The 21,715-nt window shown below is 34.5% G+C and overlaps 2 long non-coding RNA genes across 3 annotated transcripts in view; both read right to left on the reverse strand.

The window, feature by feature from the left end:
* Positions 1-6,100, reverse strand: LOC129928798 (uncharacterized). Its single transcript, XR_008780267.1, has 4 exons — positions 6,083-6,100; positions 5,501-5,527; positions 3,153-3,332; positions 1-1,490 (listed from the first exon to the last, which is right to left on the reverse strand). It is a non-coding gene; the product is annotated as an uncharacterized LOC129928798 (long non-coding RNA).
* A 225-nt stretch (positions 6,101-6,325) lies between these two features.
* LOC106059516 (uncharacterized) overlaps positions 6,326-21,715 on the reverse strand; it is a 70,579-nt gene continuing 55,189 nt past the window's right edge. Inside the window, exon 4 of one of the 2 annotated variants that reach the window (XR_008780266.1) lies at positions 6,326-6,335. This is a non-coding gene — a long non-coding RNA (uncharacterized LOC106059516). Of the gene's footprint in view, positions 6,336-19,331; positions 19,396-21,715 lie in introns of those variants that run through there. The other variant, XR_008780265.1, reaches the window with a different exon arrangement.

Genomic DNA, 21,715 nt, shown 5'->3' on the forward strand with positions numbered 1-21,715 from the left:
TTTAGCAAGTGTTGCTGTTTCATTCGTAACATTTTTTTTACAACCAAGATTTTACACTTCATTGTTACAACAAAACAAAATAGATATTTAAGTAAATTAATTCAAAATCAAACATTTTACTAACATTCTCAATTTTTTTTAGCAATGGACTCTAAATAACAATTTCTTACAGTTATTTCTCCTACAAAGGGAGGCAATACACAAAATAGTTTAAATTCCTAGAGAATTCGAATAATTATTACCTCCCTTATTTAAGTAAAAATGAAATATAAGTCTTAAACATATTTCGACAATCCATCTTCAGATCTATTCTTATTGAAGATTTCGATTCTTTATTGTTCAAATATCTTAACGCAATCATGAATCTATCCCCGTCACAAAGGGCCTATAAAGTATCTTCTATCATGAAACTTGCCTGGCTAATTATCCTATACATATTTTCAACACATAATTTTAGTATATACACAGTTCACAGGGCCGGTCCTGTAGATTGCGGGGCCCTATGCGAAACCGCTAGCGCGGGGCCTAGTCTGGGTAGGGATAAGGATAATAAGTGAAAATTAAGAATTTATGTAATAAAATTAATTCGTCATTGCATTTTATTCATATTTTACTAAGTGTAAAATCACGGTCAAATTAAATTACGAGCTATGTACAACAGAAGGTAGTTTTCCAACAAAACACTGATAAACATTCACATCTGCCTTGTAGATTTACTTTTTTTAAGAGATCGGCGTTTTCCAAATTTAATGACACCCCAAAATGAAAATTTTGTTTATTTTTAAGGTCATTTTTTATGAGTTTTCAGAAAATAATAATTTCAGGAGATTTTCATGACTTTTTTTCGTACACTTTGCAATTTCTTCTTCTTATATAATGCAGACGTTACTTCAAAATAGAAGATAATTACGTCCTGCGTCACTGGTTTTCCTGGCTAGCTGAGGCAACCCATTCCATGCTCTAACAGCACTAGGGAAGAAGGTGCATTTGTACAAATTTGTCCTAGCATATGGAACGAGGAGGCCTTGGAAACACTGTTATAAATTATAATGGTTTAATTTAATAATTTACAACTAGTGGGCCTATGAAAGTGCGGATCCCACTGCGGCCGCATAGGTTGCAGTGCCCTAAGACCGGCCCCTGACATTTCATAACATGATAATATCTCAACCCTTACGAGAGTGTTACATATTTTTAAAAAAGTGACAATTACAATATATTTCAAATAGGTTTGAACATTACCATTTTCCACATACACTTAAACTGGGAAATAATTAATTATAATTTGTACATTTTTAATGCTTGAACGAGTGCCAAGTTTAGGAAGAGTGTAAGTCAAGTCGGAACAGAAGTAATTTAGAAAAATAAAATTCTTTCAACAACATGGCAGCAACACTTGTACTAATTTTTATTCATTGTTTCAATAGTAAAGTAAATATGGACAGATAATGGAAGGTGGCTGTTGAATCCATCTTGCTGGTTCTCATTATCTGAAATATACAATGATTGGCTTTGAATGTCTAGAATAGAGAAGTGAATCAAGCAAATTATTTTTAAAAATCGTTAAAAAAACACCTCTTATATATGGGAAAGAACTCCGCACTTACAACTATATATCTCAATAATATAGAAGTTATTTCCCTTATTCAGTATAAATCAAAATAATTAATTACTAATAATTAATGAATGATTAGTTATTTTTTTTGTAATTAATTCATGTTTTATTAGGTACGATAAAAAATTTTTTAAAGTTTCAACTTGCCTCGAGATTGAGTGTTGGAGGGATAATGTATTCAGTTATCTAAGGGGGCAAAACTCTACATATTTTTTAACAATACTGAAGGATTAATTTCCGTTGTTGGTTTCAAACAACATAATTAATCATCAGTAACTAATTGACTAATCGGTAACTTTTGGTATTGATCGGCATTTTCTGGTGACATGCCACGTAGGCTTTTTTTCACTAGTCTCTATTTTCAGCTTCCAAAACATACGCTTATCTTATTACTATCTTATAAGACGCATCTTACAATGCATGTACATATTATTTTTAATTGGTTTTAGGAAGCACTCTCGATGCACTGGTTCAATATTTTTGTTAGAGACATTGGAAAGGAGAGGGGTAGAGTATGTTTCGTACAGCTTACTCAGATGGACTGGAGAAAAATCCTGAATGACAAATTACGACCCCCCCCCCCCCCCGCAAATTTGTAGAAGACTTTCGGTTGTAAACCCTTCTCAGTATTTTAAGATATTATTAATGTGTCCAAACATCAAGACATTATTAAGTCTATAAGAAACTATACATTTTTTTTCTTCTATTTGGTTTTGTTATGATATAAGAATTCTGGGTTTATTTACCGAGTTTAAAGTCAACTCTAAAAATTTGAAAGTAAAAAGAAAATGGCGTGCTACTTTAAATGAAAGAAAATATTAAATGAATGTACTCCTTTAATATGTACACGATGTAAGACTCAAGCAATCAGTTTTAGTTTGAGCCTCTTGCAGATCTGACTCGCAATTCATTCGAATCACAATGCTCATTCCAAACCAACCTGTATGTTTTATCCATTTGCAAAAAAAACGGACCCTGGCAGTTTTTTATTATGGTAAGCATGTCTTCAACATCAACTTTCGCTAAATTACTTTGTGTAGCGTTACAAATGTCTATGGACTCTTTATTATTGACCATCCAGGAAGCAGGATTGTGTCACGACGTCTGGGGACGAGGATGGACTTTATAGGGGAGAGTGTGAGGTAGAAGTGTTGCGTGAATCCTCTTGACTAAAATCAAATTTCTCAGCTCAAGTCACTTAGTCACCCTCCCCCCTCAATATCCCCCCCCTGGATGACGCAAGTGGCCATCATTTAACCATAATGAACGAACTCTCTATTGACCATCCAGGGTGACAGCCTTGTAACCTCTTAAAATGTTTGCCTCAGACAACCGCGTGTCGTTCGCGAAGTGATACAATCTTGCAGCTAAGATAACTACGATAAGAGAGTATTTATACAATCTTGCAGCTAAGATAACTAGGATAAGAGAATATTTATACAAACTTATAGCTAAGATAACTAGGATAAGAGAGTATATGTACAAGTGTGTACATTGCGAGTTGTTGCATGGACTTTAGTTATTCACTGAACTGTACCTGTGCTATTCTTTTCCATCTTTATTTCTCATCTGCTTCGTACGCCTGGTTGTTCAGAAGCTCCAGAAGACTTTTCCTAAATCGATCCGGCACAGCTCTTGACTGTAGACCTCCGACCTCACGCGCGGCGTCTTCATCTGAGTCGCGCACTTCAAGAACTTGGAAAGGCTTTAGGAGAGACTGATGAGTTGGGAACAAAAGAGAAATTAGAGAATATTACAGCAACACAAACTCTCGTGTAACTGAGTTAATGTGACTCGTACATTGTTAGCTACTTGTACTATTAGAGGGAAATGTCAAGTTAACATTTCGGATAGCATCATTAATAAAGAAAGCTTAAAATAGAATTGTAATAGATTCAATTGTCTCCCTTTTTTTTTCTAAATTATATCGACTGTTATGCCTTTCTTATTTTGGTTCGAAATAAAGATTTTACCTAATAGCGTTTTCCCTTTTAGACATTGAGATTTATGGGGCAGATGATGTAAAAGTCTATGTTTCATTGGCTTACGGTAAACGAGGGTGTCATGTGACAAGCCCAACGACCAACCGCCTTTACTTTCCCAAACTAATATCAGGTAACAATTAGAGCTGGGTGGACTCTGCTTTTAAGATCCAAAAATTAAGACTTAATCTATACCAGGATTAGAACTCGGGACCCCTCGTTCGGAAGCCAAGCGCTTTACCATTCAGCCACCGGGAAACATTACTAAGTTATATAGACAACAAATGACTTGAAAGAAGCTTTCAAGCACTCCCTCTCAGTCCTTGTGATCTATAGGGCAGATAATATATAGGTCATCTACTTCTAATTTTCTATGTATGTAGGTTAACTTTCCAAAACCAATGTCAGGTACTCATTAGAGTTGGTCAGACTCAGGAGTGCCCTTAAAATCCGAAATAAAAAACAAACTCCAAGTCTTAAATCGACTGTAATCGTAAATCTTCAATTCTAGAAAACGTTAGAAATTCTAATTGTTTTTGTTTGTTTTCCGGTTTCTCTTGTAGAAACAAAATGTCATTTACAGTTTATGTCTGTGACCACTTTTCAAGCAGTTAGTCGTAAGTTAGAATCCAAGGACAGACTAAGATTTAGTAATCAATAATTCATTCACCAGACTAATAAGCCCTTATAATCTATACGGGTAAGTGCACTTGGATGATTGTAGTGATATAGGCAAGGGGTAGTCTACCAAAGGTCAAGGACATTAAACACATTAAAGATACAGATCAAGTGCACTCGGATGGTCCCATTTTTAGCTACATGACGACCTGTTAGAAAGCTAGGCACAGAAATATAAACTTCATAATAGTAATAGAAAGTGAAGGCCAAACTATTATTAACAATCAAATTTTCCGAAATTATCTTGAAAAGTATTTTCTTCCATTACGATTGCCTGGAGATGGAGAGCCGATAACATTAGCTAGCCTGCAATCAACACTTCAAGGCAACCTCTCATGTGAAACGCCCCGAAAAGAAGAGAAAAAGAGGACGGACAAAGAACACATTGCACCGCGATTCGGAAACAGATGCCAGACGGACTAGGCGTGGGAGATGGACAGACTCTGAACCGAAACGCCTGGAGGAAGTTGGTAAGTCGCCTTTGCCCCAGTCGGGATCAAAAGAAGAGAAGAAAGTCCTTCTAAGACTCACACTGAAGCCGCCATGCATTAAATAGTGGCTGGTTTTTTAAAGTGACGCGTATTAAAATGCTTGGCCAGTCAAGGCTTTTTGATCGAAATTCTTCATGCTTCAAAAGAAGCCAAAGTCCTTTAGGAAGTGATAGCCTAGATTGACCTAGATAGTAATACTTCTGTCAGTAATGTTTTGCTGACACATAAAATTAAGGTTGTCTTTGCTTCAGAAACGTGAATGGGGGACACATGAAAGTCGTGGGCGCCTGTATTACATAACAGTTACGAATAAACACGAAAAAATATCATTAGCAGAAAGAAATAGCAAATCTGTAAAATTTAAAGTCATACTTAGCCCTTTAGACATTTATTAGATAAATACTAAAAATAGTTAAAATCATTTATGTGCAGTTGTGAATTTCGGATGAAGACTACATTATTACCATACAATTACATTGTATACATTTGAATCTTGTTTAAAAAATTGTGAATATATAGGGGATAGAATTGTCTTCAGAAGACTAAAAGTACCCAGTGAACCAATTTAAGCACGATACAGGCGATGGTGAAATTAACGTGAAATCGAATATTTTTATTTTGTTTTTGTACTCAAAAATTTTTTAAAAATAAATGTCAGACAGACAGACTGGCAGATAAAAAAAAAACCTCTTGCAATTTTTTTTATTGTGAATAATAATCAGCAAGTCACTTACTTCTATTTGCATACTCCTCTTTCGAAACTGAAAAGATAAAAAAAAAAGAAAATTGTATGTATCATGTTTACCAATCTTAACTTCGTAATTATTTAAATGTTTATTTCTCTTTATTGACATATATACCATTTCTGAATAAATATATAACGTTAAAAGAAAAAATGAAAGTGTATTGTAAACTTTGACAACACTAAAAATCAAAACATCGTTCTTTAGGAGACTTAACAAAAATGTAAAAAAAATGACAAAACGTTAGAGCTACATTCTATATAAAAAAATAATTATTCATAAATTGCAACAGACCGCCTGCTACAACACTCCGAGACACAGTCAGAGAAAAAAAGTGAACATTTAAATAAACCAATTAGAACGTAAACACTCAAATACATATATAATGATTTACATCACCCACGCCACCCTAGCAGCTTTATAAACAATATTATTTTCAAAAATTTTCATATTTAAATTGCACACTGGCATATACTATTTATATTTTATATTTATTATTATTATTATGTTTTTACAATTATCACATACATTCTCTAATTGCCATTTGAATTTTTTTTAAAGACTTTTACTCACGATTCACATTCTCTTGTTTCTTGACACACACGCTGTCCATAAGTCAGAGCAACACAAATGTCTAAATACGAGGTATTTGTGTAACTGAATAATTTAGTTTGATTTCTTAAAGGTCTATTCTTCGAGAAATATATCTGGAAGCTTTAGTGAAATCAATCTTTTTGAAAGGAAATATAAAGGATTTGAACTGACAATAGAAACTATGAACTCCGTGCGTCTGAACGAATCGAAGGGAAATAATTCATCCCATATACTCCAGAGACATTCTTTACATCCAAGATGGCAGTCTTCTGAAATGAAGAGCTGGCCAGATTTTTGTTCGTGTTCTATAGGTTATCCTAGCAACGTGCGGAAGAGAAACAAGAAAAGAAGATTGACAGATGTTGTTTTAAAATGTCACAACTTTAAGTCTGTTGTAGAGAAGCCTGTCAGTTCACATGTCATCCCATAGAACTAAAGAAACTAAGACGCATAGTGACACAACCACAAACATACACACACGTAGCACGCTTTTGCACGCGCGTAAAATTAAAAAGTATCAAGAAACCGAAGAGCGAAATTTGGAGACACGGATCATGAGAATTAGTCCGTGAACGTATTACATGCTAGTATACTTCAAATTCTATATTTAAATACTCAATTTAAGTGGCACCTTTGACTATTACAAGTAGGTTTATAGCCAATAGTAGGCCCTAATGACAATATAAATATAGTTAATAGTTATACAGATTTTCGGTTTAGAACGTTTAGATAGAGTTTAAAAAAAGGAAATAAAATATTAATGTAAGATTTGGAATATACTAAAGCAAAAGTTTATCAAATTCTATGATATAAAGGTTAGGGTTATCTTAGCTTTACAGGATAGTTATGTTATAATCATAATCTTATACTTTTAATAATTATTTAAGTTCAGTTGAAAACAAAACAGGTTAGACGTTTTATCTTTGTTTTTTTTTTTTTTTGTTGTTTTTTTTTGTTTGTTTTTTTCTCTATTGTTTTTTTCTGACTTGTGTGCATAAAGATGGACCAGGTGTGTTGAGACAGCCATTTCGCTAGTAATCATTGCCAAGTGTTTTCAACTTGTGTCTCTGTTGACATTTGCCTCGATGTAAACCAATCTCTAACACTGTGGATACTTACTAGCGGGCAATTCTGTGGAACAATACAAAACAGAGACAACATTAAATCAATGAAGCATCCTTTTAACTAAGCGTCAGCAAAAAACAATTTTGTTTTTTTTCCTGGTTCAATCGCTGTTAAATGTGTAGCCAAAACTAACATAAATAAAAAATAAAAACTAAAATAGAAATTACAATAGTATTCTCATTGGTCGATGAATTGATAGAGGAATAGTAGACCGTGGATCTTATTCTTACTAGCTGTCCCGGACTTGCTAAATTAGGATTAGAAACAACTGGGAAGTCTCAAAATCCTGATTTTAATGAAGTCATATGTGCATTGTAGGTAAGATAACTACTGTCAATTAGTGGGAGAGAACTGGACAAAAGCTCATAGCCCAAGACATCAAAAAGTGAAAGTGGAGCTGATAGGACACACGTTGCCTAACCACAAAGGCCTAACCAAGGAGAAGCACCGTACGATCACTGACGCATCTCTCAATATTGCAGTGGTTACCTCCCCTTTGCTCATAGTGCCATTTAAATATAGTCATTGGTCTTACTTTATTGGCCAGTCTATACATAGTGTAAAACAGTGTATCTTTGTAGGCCCTAAAATATGTTACTTAGATATAGACGTGACTTTTATATGCATACACAATGTAACATAGTTTTATCCATTTTTTATAAGTTTTACTGTAATAAAGTGTAATTTAAATTTGACTTACTCTTGGATGAATCTGTAAATGAAAAAAAAAATTAGTTATAAAAATTAAATGAAACATTCTTCACATTTCTTTCTTTTTAAATTTTGATTTATTTTATTTTTTTTTCTACAGATTATTAGTCAGTAAAAAATATTTGAAAACGCTAATATTTAAACAAAACCTATTTTAAAACCGAAATTACACATTCGTTTTTGTAGCCAGCAGAGGATATTGTTTTCTTAGGCCAATAAAAACATACATTATAATTTAATTTACCTACAAGTGTATATATATACCAAATATTGACCGTTTACCCAATCATAAGTTTATATTAATCAAATTTGAAAAGTGATATCAAATTAGAGACAGTTATTTAATTATGATTAACCCAGTTCAGCTAAAGAAAAACAACTCAAAACATGATCTCTTTCTCTATCTATATATATGGCTCAACAGTCTGGACACCAAGAAGGAAAGCAAAGATCACTCTTTTATTTCTACAAGTCGGACTACAGTTACCCCACGTAACTTTAGCGGCTCAGAAAAAAAAAGAGAGGAGTGGGGAACAAGTACACTACTCTGTATTCACCCGTCACTAAATAGCAGGGCCGGACTTAACCATCGTGGGGCGCTTTGCGAAACCGATTTCGTGGGGCCAAGTTTGGGTAGGGATTGTACAGGGTCGACTAGTATAGAATAAAACTTTTGTTTCATCATTTTATTTTTCATAAATAAATCTAAACAAAAATCTAAACAAAAATAAGTACAATAGTAGTCATAATTTTACTGGGACAGTCTTCAGTTGCACAATAATTGTTCTCTTAATATTTTAATCCATGTTATGGAGAATATGTGAATGTTTACGATGTAACCATGAAGAAATTAAGGCGAATGTTTGATTTCTGTTGGTTAAATAATGACTGTTGAAACCACGAAGTTGTCTGTCGTTATTAAAGAGAATAAAAAGGACTGGCATGAAGATGTCTGTTCAAACTTTATTTAAAGTTGTTTTTTTTTATTGGTTTAGTTGTACTAAGAACTTGAAGCTAGACACCAACGTTTTGGTATCAACAGTCTTAAACTAACAAATTTTTTTATTTTATTGGTAAATCTTTACATTGTTTGTAAAAAATAATTATCGCTATGTTTGCAATTTATGATTTCATTTATTTTTGATAATATCAGCCTCAAACATACCTGGCACGCCTGTAATTCGATCCCAGGCAGCAGAAGAGAAACAAATGTCAATCAAACATTATAATTAAAGATGCACTTAGTTTGTATCATATTACAATAGCTACAGTGAAGCCTAAACAACAGTTTGTGCTGGAGTTGTTTCAATAAATGAATGTTTTATAAAAGTAAATACCAGAACCCACAAATACATGCTCACTACATGTCACAGCTACAGAGTATAGAAAAAGAAAAATTGCTTGGAAAACAAATGTAATGTAAAACGCTGTAGAAATAAAAGAAAACAAATATCATATCACGTGTATAAAATCATAAAGGCAGACTTAATTATGCCTTAGGAAGTGACAATTTATGTCATGAGTTGTTTTGGAGGGTATTGCATTGTCTTTAATAACGTCCCCCCCCAAAAAAAAAAACATGACATATGCGGATTCGTAGTTGCCTCTATACTGCTATTAAACCGAGACCATTCCTTATAAAAGGTTTAGTTTAGAACAATAGCTCGTTCCTACGTCGTACAGACCTAAGACGTGGCAACGAGCTATTGGCCTAAACTGCCCACAAGTTGCGACGTTGCAGGTCAGAGTTCAGGCCTTCTATAACGATTGGTGTGGATTAAACATTCTGAAGAACAACAGTTTTTAATTATATATATATATTTTTAGTTTTATATTTTTAAATTCAATTCAACAAATGATCCAGCAATGGGCAAGCGATGAATTATACGCCACTTGTACAATAGAATAACCGCTTGAACCACATAAAATAGTATAAATAAATAAGCATAGTGAAGATAGAAGATACTAAAATCAATAATCCATTACAGAATACGTGGAGCCACGACCCCGATAGCTTGCCCTGACAAATGTTCGAAATACTAAAGGACTTATCATAAAGATGCATGACGTTCCACCAAAAACATCAGTAATACATCTTGAGCCATGACAGCGGACAGGGTATGAACCCGGGACCATTAAGACTACCGCACGCTCAACGGCATTTATTTTTCCCTCAACTAATGTCACTAGAGCTGGGTATACTCAAAGGTACCCTAAAGAACCCTAGATTCAAACTCCAAGTCTTCACCGAGATTCGAATCCACGGTTCGGAAGCAAAGCGCTTTACAACTCAGCCACCACACCTCCCCATCTGCTTTTCTGAAGTAAGGTCTGTATTTTATAAGATAAGATAACAAAAGATAAGAAGAGATCAATTAGACCAGAGAAACAATATAATTCAAAGTTTATTTTAACTAAAACTATTTAGACCAAATATTGACCATTCACTTAAATCAATTTTGAAAAGCGATATTCTTGGAGGCAATCATTAAATAATGATTAATCCAGTTACCAAACAAGCTAAAAACTCAGAATATGATTTCTCTATATTGAATGAAACGTATTTATTCGTATATTCGATAGTATTGCCTGGTCGTGCGATCCCAGGTGTCAACGCTGTCACACATCCTCTACGATTGCAGGTTGCTCAGAAACACATTCGAAGATACGACTAGTCTTGGGACAGAAAGAACTGCGGGCCGGAGGATTCCAGCTACCCGTCGCCTCAGCGTGGCGTCTCCGGTGGAAACGTCTAGGGGTGGACCTAGATAGGCTAAGTACGAGTAGCGAATCAGGCCCTTGCGGGACCCCCTGGGTGAGCTTTTTTTTTTTTTTATCTCACTCGGGGTAGGGATGGAACACGTAGCCCGTACACCAGTCCAAAAAGTCCGCCACGCCGTTCCACAAAGGGGGCCGTCATCAGAGACCCGTGGCGGTTATAGTATAGTAATATGAGACAAGCTCCCCGCAGTCAGCTCTGTTCTAGGCCAATTGTAGCGAGTGGGACCCAGGAACGGGGACGGAGCGCTGTATACTGGCCCAGTCAACCGATATGACCGTCTACCGTTGGGCGCCCTCAGGGGTGAAGAGCCCCATGACCAGGCCTGGTAGTTGGATAAAAGCCTTTCTAACCACCAAAGGGATAATGGCGCCTACGGCGCCGACGCACTACTGGACTTCACTGAAGGTATATGCGGGGGTCTCGCTTTTTACAGAGACAAACAGACCTTACAAAACACTGCCAGATACATGGACCGTGCTGTAAGGGATTAATCCCAGTACGGAGTTTTAGTGCATGGAGGCTATCAAATGGTCTTGCGGTCGTCTCGGTGGTCCCGGGTTCATACTTTTCTTGCTGCCATCCCCTGTCGTCCTGCGGGAGGTTTGGACTAGGAAGTAAACTATCTTGAACTCTGAAGTAACATTCAAAACAAGTAAAACAAACATTTTACAACATTCAACAAACAAGGTGAGTAAAACAGAAAATATAAAGCAAAATATAAAACTAAATAGTACAGAGGAGGCGCAGTGGCTGAGTGGTTAGCGCTTTGCTTCCGAGCCGTGGATTCGAATCTGAGTGAAGACTGGGATTTTGAATTTTGGAAATATTAGGGCGCCATTGAGTCTACCCAGCTCTAATGACATTAGTTGGAGAAAAGTAAAGGGGGTAGGTCGAAATATGAATTAAAGATATGAATACATGTTAGAAAATACAATTGCATTAAAATAGAAAGAAATAAACAGTTTGGATCTATAAACATTAAAAAAGACAGGGAGTAGCAGACATTAAAAAAAAAAGAACTTGAGATATTTTTAACTTCTTAATTTTTTTCTAAGCGCTGGCCTGAAGTGCCCAGCAAACTTTAGCTAAGGGGGGACAACCTAGCAAACACATATTTGTTTTATCGATGCAGTGAATACATGTTCCCAAAATGTATTATCTTCCCTTGTACTTTTGCTTAAAAGAAAAAAGAAAAGCGTGCATATTCTGTACAAAGTCATGGCTAAGCGCCTGCCCCCCCCCCACACACACACATCCCCCACGCTTACATTATTTTTAACAGCGTTGCTAGCTTGATGGAAATGAATCAGCCCAAGTGCCGGGCATATATTTTTATCATAGCGCCTTAAGCCCCCCACACATATAATTACGTTATATTCGAAATGTGCAAACAAAGCTGTATTGAAGGAATCATATATGTATGCTTTAACTCTGGTTAAGGAACGAATAAGTTGGCCTCCTTCAGTCGTAACGACTGTGCGTCATCTCGTAGAACTCTTTATCACGTGACTGTGGGGTCCTATTTTGGAAAGACACTCCCGTCCACATATATCGCAGGTTAAGGTGGCTTTCGCTTTGGTGGTATAGGGGCCGGCCATTATTGTTTGGCAAGCTTTTCTTCCAGAGCCGAGGCCCTTGCTTTTTCTTGGTCATCTCCTATTGAAAAATCAGAGCAGGAAGGACTAGTCCTCCCGTAGTGCTCTGGCAAGAAACTTAGCCGTCCGGCGTAGTGCCTCATAGCTACCATACAAGTCGAGTGACTGCACAGGCAAGTCCCCCCTTAGCTCGCGGAGCTGGGGACACTCGTACAAGACATGCGACACTGTTTCGACGCTCTCTCCACAGTGACGGCATCGGGAGTCAAAGTTAGTGCGGAACCGGGCAAAGTATGCCCCAATAGGACAATGTTCCGTCCTGCACTGCGCAACTATTTTTCTTGGTCATCATCTCTCTCCACGTAGTGCGGTCTAGAGCTATGTCTTCCCAATGGTCAGCAACAAAGTTCCCTGTTTTGAGGTCTCACTTGATTGCATCCACGGAGTTGTGGGGGGGGGGGGGGGCGACCATTTTTTCTAGAGCCAGACGCGAGTTGTCAGTGAAATAGAAACGAATAGAGAAAAGAAAACAAATAATATTTTAAAGAAGTAATAAGAAAATATATTTGCAATTTACCTCCCCCCCCCCATCCCCTCCCGCGCAATAAGCACAAAAAAAAAACGTTGCATCTTGACAATATATTTTAATTTTATTTGTTTTTGCTTGATAAGTGTCAATTCAACAGAATAGATACATATTTGTGTGTGAATGAATACCTCCCGTGTATATTATATTGAAACAAAAAATATATGATAAAAAAATTAAATGAAAAAAATATTTTTATGTCTAATTACCGAAACAAAACAAAAGAAATATGAATACCGAGGTTGGCTATTGGATGCATCCTCCCGCATTGTTTGTATGGGATAAAAAGAACAAAAGCCATTCAGTTCGAGTAACACAATGGGTGTTTCAATTATGAATACATTCAGTTTCGCGGTTTATTTTGATGGCTTTTGTTGCACATAATGCTCTGTCTTTAATGCTAGATAAGTTTTGTTTATAAAATGGACAAAACGAAATGGTTGAATGCAATGCCATGAAAACAACAAGGAAATTTGAGACGAGCTTTTGTTGTTATTGAAAGCTGGAATGCATAATTAATGCAAATGTTGGTTTCCATGTAACGAACTGCATGCCCTAATTCCATTTTTATGACTCAACGAAAGATTTGCCTCAAACAAATTGGTATTTAGAAAATTGTGCGCTTTGCAGAGTTGGTGACGGTGACAAATGCGAATTTCAAACACGACTACTAATTAATTTTGTGAATGAAATCTAATAAGTTACCCAAGTAATGGCTCATTTTTAATTATTCGAAATCGCTTGCAATTTTCTATAATTTACATAAAAACATAACATTTTAATGTCAGGAATGTTTTTATTTTTAGTTTTCGATCTAAAAATGTATAATATAGCAGAATTAGGAGTGACATTTTTCTGGCAAAGAAAAAAAAATGTCCAATAGTATATCACGTATCTGCTATTGGCAGTTTAAAAACAATAAATTGGAAATATTTAATAAAATAGTTTTAAAAGTTCAACAAAAGTTTTAAGAAAGATAGATTCGTAAACATGTAAAAAATAAAATCACAACAAATAGAAAAGGTTTTCTTAAAAATGTAACTCTCTAAATTGGGCATAAAGAAAGAATACATTTACTAGAGGTATAGAAGTCGTAAACATTTCTGTTGTTTTTAAATTCCTAAAGCCATAATTACAAAAATTAAAGTTACCATTACTTAATTAATTTTATCAGTAAAAATTCTCTAACTGTTGGGATCAGATCCAACATAGATTTTAGCATGTGTTGGGATCAAATCCAACATATCAGATTTCAGCTTGTGTTGAGATTATATATGTTAGATTTTAGTCTGTGTTAGGATCAGATCCAACATATCAGATTTCAGCTTGTGTTGAGATTATATATGTTAGATTTTAGTCTGTGTTAGGATCAGATCCAACATATCAGATTTCAGCTTGTGTTGAGATTATATATGTTAGATTTTAGTCTGTGTTAGGATCAGATCCAACATATCAGATTTCAGCTTGTGTTGAGATTATATATGTTAGATAGGCTAGTTAGGATGGCTGCCTGGTCGTGCGGTTTGCACGCTGGACTGTCGTTCAGATTTATCGATGGTCCCGGGTTCAAACCCTGCCCGCTCCCATCCCCCGTCGTCCTGCGGGAGGTTTAGACTAGGAAGTAATTATCTTCAACTCTGAAGGAACATCCGAAACATGTAAAACATTTTACAAACATAGATTTTAGTCTGTGTTAGGATCAGATCCAACATTTTAGACTTCATTTTGACAGTGTAGTGATCAGAGCAAAAATAAAATATTTTAAACAACATTCTATTCCAAACAATAGTACTTCTAACAAGTCGGTCATTGAACTATTCTTGTTAGTATAAGCAAAATACTTTACAAGTTTTCTCTGGAGCAAAAAGAGCTAAACAAAGGCAGTCACAATTTGAGAAACTTTATTGTATTCCAAATATAACTAGAATTTACTATTATTCTATTTTTAGAACAAACTGTAATGTGATACTTCATTCCCTAACAGTCACTGACACTAAGTAAACCATTGACAGTATTAAATTAATGTGGACAGAAAAAAAGTAGAATTTTTTATACTTACCAACTTCGATAGTCGATTGAAAAAAAAACAAGAAAAAAGAAATTTACGATTAAAAAATGAACGTATATAAAAGTAATATTTATATCTAGACAGGGCTGGATTTAAAGGAAAGCAGTCAAGGCTACAGCCACGGAACTCCACAAGACAGGGGCCTCCACAAAAGAGATAAAAATATATCCAAAGTTCGACGGGTCACGAACTGTTTTTCTTACGTTTTACTACTGTCAAAAGAAAGAAAGGTCCCTGGTCCATAAGTAGGATCCTATCAACCATTTATAACAAACTATTATGTGATGACTTTGATTGGTAAAGGAAGTTGCATGGCCACTTATTGTAATGTGTAACACCGCACTCATCCTTAATTATCGGAATCAAAAGCATAGCCATTATTATTACACATTTATATTAAGTTATAATTATATATTTTTGTATTTTTATTTTCGATTCATGATACATTTTACTTATCTAAATGTCCATGTCTAGTAATGTGATGCAAGGAACCTTTTTTTCAATTCGGATTTATTTTTTTAAATTTTACAAATGTGCAGAGGCGTCGCTAGGTAGCTGCCCCCTAGTGCGGTAAACACCTTCACAAAATAAACTTTCCCAACAAAAAGTTATTATTACTAAACTTATGCTTGTTTCGATATCTTAAGAAAAAAATCATCTACTTTCTCTTAAGAAAACAAATAAAAATTGTTTTTTTACCTTATTAGATATCATTTTCGATGGGTGTCACTTCGCATCCCTCTAGGTACCCCACCTCTACTAAATAACTCAAACTAAAACTTTTAGACAGTCCTTCCTCCTCTTTTTCTACGACAACTATTGCACGACTCTAAAGTTTATGAAGTCATTAGCCACATCAACAACAATCATTATACATCATATCACTTTAAGTCCAAGAAAATACAAAACATTATAAACCAGTTAAACTCACCTCAACTCCCTGTTTTCAACCATTGCAAGTACATCCACAGTAGCAAGAAATTGTTACAAAGGAAATAAATGAAATAGCACAAATGAATGAATAAAATTTGAAAATCAAATTTAAAGCGTGAATGTGATTACTGAAAGTCAAATGCCTTATATGATTTTTAATTACACAAAGTCATGATAACTTGATAATAAAGTCTCTTATGAAGACATGAACTGTCTCTAGTTTATACATGTATTATTGTCTTTTGATTATATTTATTTTTTAGTTGAATTTTTGTCTGTCTCTTTTTTTTTTTCATAATTTTTTTTCAACTTATTTATACATGAATTTTTGTCTGTCTCTTTTTTGTGATACAATCTCCTGTCTGTCTCTTATTTTTGCATACCTTTTTGTAACTTATATATACATGAATTTTTGTCTGTCTCTTATTTTTGCATACATTTTTGTAAATTATTATACATCAATTTTTGTCTGTCTCTTATTAATACATGAATTTTTGTCGTCTCATATTTATACACAATTGTCTTTATTTATACACGAATTGTCTCATATTTTACATGAATTTTAGTTTTTTATTTATACATGAATCTTCTTTTATTTATACATTAATTTTCACTTATAATAAATTGAAAGTTCATTTATCTATGCTTGAATCGTCTTCTATTTATAAAGTCATTGTATCCTGATTTACATGCTCTAGTTCGGTTTATAAGATTATGCTATGGAAATTACATTCAAAGAAACAAAACTATACAAACTTTATAAAATCTTTCGATAAAAAATAGTATACAATTTAGACTTATTGACCCTATAGATGAACAATGTTACTAATAGATTATGTTAAGCGAGTAACATCCATTAACAAACGTAACTTACAAATACTTCTCAGATTGTATTGTCAAACTTTAGAAGAAATAATACACTTAAAGCATGAATGTAGACACGCATGCAATTAACGCATTGCAAACTAATCCACATGTTATGAAAACAATGCTTATTAGTACATTTGTTTAAAGAAACCATTTTAATATTGAAAATATTATAATTATAAACACCAAATAATAATCAGATTCAAATCTTCCACCACAATCTTGATCGTTGTCTTAGTGTCGATACGTTGGACGAGTTTTTAAACTTAATTAGTCATTTCGCTCATGCTTGGGTTTAATATAATAACATGGACATTTCACTGAAGCATACACTAAAGAAGTCAAGTGACATTGATTGACGACACACATGCGAAGTGTTGTTGTTTTTTTTTGACATTCACGTCGTGGACATTCATGTCTGGCACTTCAACAACCAACTCGACATTTCCATCAGGTAATAGAACAGGTTTTCAACTAAAGTGGTTTCGTGAGCAGAGTTTGAAAAAGTTGCCATACTGACTGAAAGCCACATAAACAGACCAAAAAAAAAAGAGAAAAAAAAGTTTTTGAGACATGGAAGAGAAAAAAAAATGTAAATGGTAAAAAACTAAAGAGGCAACTACTAAGTTATCTACATAAATACTGAGTGGTAAAGCGCTTGGCTTCCGAACCGAGCGGTCTCGGATTCAAATCTCAGTGAAGACTTAGATTTTAAATGTCAGGATTTATAGGACGCACCTGTATGCACCCAACTGTAACGGGTACATGCCATTGTTTGGGGAAGTAAAGACGGATGGCGGTTGTGTTAATCAAATTACACCCTCGTTAACCACAAGCCACAAAAACAGCCAAACTACCTTATAGATCCCCTCTGAGTCTACCCAGCTCCAATGGGTACCGAATATTAATGTGGAAAAGTATTGGCGTTGTGCTGGCTACATGACACCCTCGTTAACCGTGGACCATAAAAACAGATTATCTACCCTATAGATCGTAAGGTCTGAAAGGGGTACTTTTGATTTTTTTTTTTAAACTTTATTTACACATCCCTCCCTATACAAAGTTCTGTGGACCAATAGGCTGACGACAATGTAACACAGTTGTATTAAACTCAATTATATCTACTTGTCCTGTAACACAGACTTATATTTAAAACAAAAACCCAACTCTGTACCAACAGGTTTCCTGAGTCTCTCAGATTGTGCGAAGCTCAGGAAGCAAAAAGGCGAAAAGTAAATATTGTATTGACGTGAGCAAGCCTCAAGATGGTGCTCGTCTTCCAATGGCGTCTACGACGTAACCGCGTGAGAATACTACATAGGGAAAAACTGAGATAGACTGGAAGAGAATGATGCTAGCACTTCAAGTTGTCAAGGACGCTGGAGGCTCGCCATATTACTGGTGTTCCGTCGGCGGAAATGAAAAAGTTAATATTTCCAACCGTACACAGGACGTTCGTATAAAGTATCGATTAAATATCAGTTGTACCAAAAGTTCGATTAACAGAATGGATACAAAAGAACGAGAACTCGACACGTGTGTTACTTACGGAGATCTGAAAAAAATTGTAATATGTTACATCCAGTAATTTTCTAAAAATCTTATTTTGTTATTTATTTATCGTAACATTTTTTATTTTAATTTAATTTAATTTTTTTTTTGAAAAACGTTATGTCATAGAAAAAGGTTTGTACATGTTTGTATGTGTAAAAAAAAACATCGGTTGGTCAGCTGGGCTTGCTTAATGACGTAGAAAGAACTTTACTTGAGGCGGAATATAAAGAACAGAAGAAAATTTAAATAAATTAATTCCTGTGAATAGCTTTGCATATTTAATAACTGCATACATGGCGTGATAGGGAAAAGGAGTTAGACCTTAACTTGGGCAGCACATTGTACACAAACGTTTACAGTAGTCTAATCAACTTGTACAATACTCTAACAAAATTGATCACTTCCTGTTTCCTGTCTTTTCATGCATGTAATATTTTTGTTCATTTCCACGCTTTTCAAATTATTATTCATGTAATTACTTTTAGAAATGCTTTTTAAACAAAGCGTCATCAAGCTATATGTTATAATTCCGTTCTAAGAGACATTCGTTTTTTTGACGACCCTTAAAATTACAAAAAAAAAAAAGAACATGATATTAACATATCATATACGCAGGTTTTGTTTTTAATATGAATTATTGGTTTACAGAAAACAAGATAATCAGCATTAATTACCTTTTTTTTTGTATGTTTTTACTTTTTATACTTGGTAACGTAATTGGTGAACTTTGATTAAGATTCCACTTTCATAAACTGATCTTTTTATATATAAAAAACAAATTTCCACCAGTCTCCTTGTTGATTATCACACTTATGGAAGATAATATAAACAGATATTTTAGGCAACAAAAAAGGCGGGTGCTGAAGGCTGTCATTACAAGGTAGAACTATGTCAGTTACGAATGCCTCTATCATGCATGACAATGCCATCTTAAAGCAAAATACACAAAACAGATACATGGGCTACAGATAAAGATCACAGGGAAAGTCCAAAAGTGGAAAGTTGAGAATGAAAGGGTGACAACCCTACCCCGCTTCCCAATTTCAATCCGTTTCTGTTTTCTCGGTTGGGCTGGTATCAAACATTTGATAAAAACAAGTGATAATAAAGATTGTGTTAAGTTACACTTACAACACATTGTGTGCTATATGTAGTGACAATTAGACAACATTACATACATATAAAAATTGTCTGTGGGTTTCGCTATATTAAATCTTACCCATCACCTTTTTCCCGAAATAAAAAACTATTTTATCTTACTTAATAATTGTTACTTGTACTGAAATTATTATAACATAACAAACATTAACAACTGAAAAATGTCGCAAAAGTGACTTGTAAATATGCTTAATAAAAAAAAATGAACTAAGATTTAATTTTAGTAAATCTGATATTAACTCAAATATATTTTATAATTTTTTATATGAAATTTATTTAAAACAATGTTTAAAAAAATATCAAAAATTATTTTTTTCTTTACTGTTTAGATTCAGTATCAAATTTAAAGACCTAAATATTAAAATATAAATATATTTATACTACTTTAGTATTTTTAGTTACATTTTATTCTCTGCAACGAAAAACATATTTTTTTAAATTCGATATCTAACCCTTTGCACAGAATTAAGAATTAATCAATGTCCCAACACAACGCTGTTCTGATGTAATAGCCATTTTCTAACGCAAATTATTTTGAAAGAGTCTGCTGTTCGAAATATTTACAACTTGAACTTCTACTGGTGATAACAGAATATGTGTTGACACATAAAGTTAGTTTATTAAAAACGAAGAACACAGAAAAAAACACACACACACACCAACAACACACTAACAACACACTAACAGTGATGTATCGTGGTGAGTGAGTCACGTGACGTTCTACATGTGCACGGACAAACTTTGGACAAGTGCGGGAACGTCCTGGGCAATATTGCATCCAATAACAGAACAAAAATACAAGACAAAATCATTCAAAAAAAGGGCGAACGTCTTTGTGCGCGAGGCATGTTAACAATGTGGCTAATGGGGCACAAGCCTAGCGCACTGCTGTCCAGCAAACGCTATACAATGTGGCTAATGGGGCACAAGCCTAGCGCACTGCTGTCCAGCAAACGCTATACAATGGGACACAAGCCTAGCGCAGTGCTGTCCAGCAAACGCTATACAATGTGGTTAATGGGGCACAAGCCTAGCGCACTGCTGTCCAGCAAACGCTATACAATGGGACACAAGCCTAGCGCAGTGCTGTCCAGCAAATGCGACACAATGCTGCTAACAGGGCACAAGCCTATCGCACTGCTGTCCAGCAAACGCTACACAGTGTGGCTAATGGGACACAAGCCTAGCGCAGTGCTGTCCAGCAAACGCTACACAATGTGGTAAGTAAAACAACAACAGCAACCACTAAGACACCACCGCTCTAGTGTTGTACTCACACACACACACAAACAAGCTCAGTGCTCACCATGAGGAGCTAGCTTATTGTTTACAAACTAAACTAATACAAATAAATAATAAAATAAAGAGTCTAGAATTAAAAAAAAAATGTGTACTAAAACTAAACATATAAAATTTAATCTTTGTGATTTCACCTTGAAAAAGGTTGAAAAAATCAAAACGCAAACAAAACCACAAAAAAAAAAAAAAAGCAAACATGGAGATTGCCCTTTTGAGAAGTACTCACCATATACTTTGAAAGACAAACATAAACAGATTATTTTGTATTACAAGCATATAATATTACATCAAATTATCATCCTAATGTACACTATTCAAAGAATTTTAAGATGAAGAATAATTTACAAGCAAAACTTAAAAGAAAAATGGTTTTCAAGAAGGGGAAGAACCGAACAATTACACCGCATATCGCAATACTGTAAGATTTAGCTCCTTTAGTTTATAACGATCAATTAACTAATTGATTAAATATTTTGATGGATTCATGTATTGTCCTCGACATTGAAAAACTGCAGAATTTCATCTTGATCCGAGAAAGATAAGTTGGCGAAATGACGTGTACGAGATTTGAACCAGAGAGACAAAAGGAATGTAAAAAGATAACATTTTAAGTAAACAAACATTAATGACTTCTCTAGTAAGAAATATATTTCCAATGAAGTGTCTAGATTGCTGCATTTCCCAAACAAAGTTTCATTGCATTTCATTTCATTTTATTTTTGATGTGATGCTTTTATAAAATACATTTCTAAATGTCAACAAATCTCGCACAGCGCACGGTTTATAAAAGACATAGCAGTGCGCTTTAACTGTATGGCTTAACGTTACGAAGGAATTGAGCAGTAAATGCCTATAAGTAATTTTAGAAATTAAATTTGATGACGTAATGTCCACTTGTATGCCGAAGATTTTTTGTGTAGGGGAAGCAACAACT

This window comes from Biomphalaria glabrata, chromosome 10, assembly GCF_947242115.1.
Source record: "Biomphalaria glabrata chromosome 10, xgBioGlab47.1, whole genome shotgun sequence".
NCBI lineage: Eukaryota > Metazoa > Mollusca > Gastropoda > Planorbidae > Biomphalaria > Biomphalaria glabrata.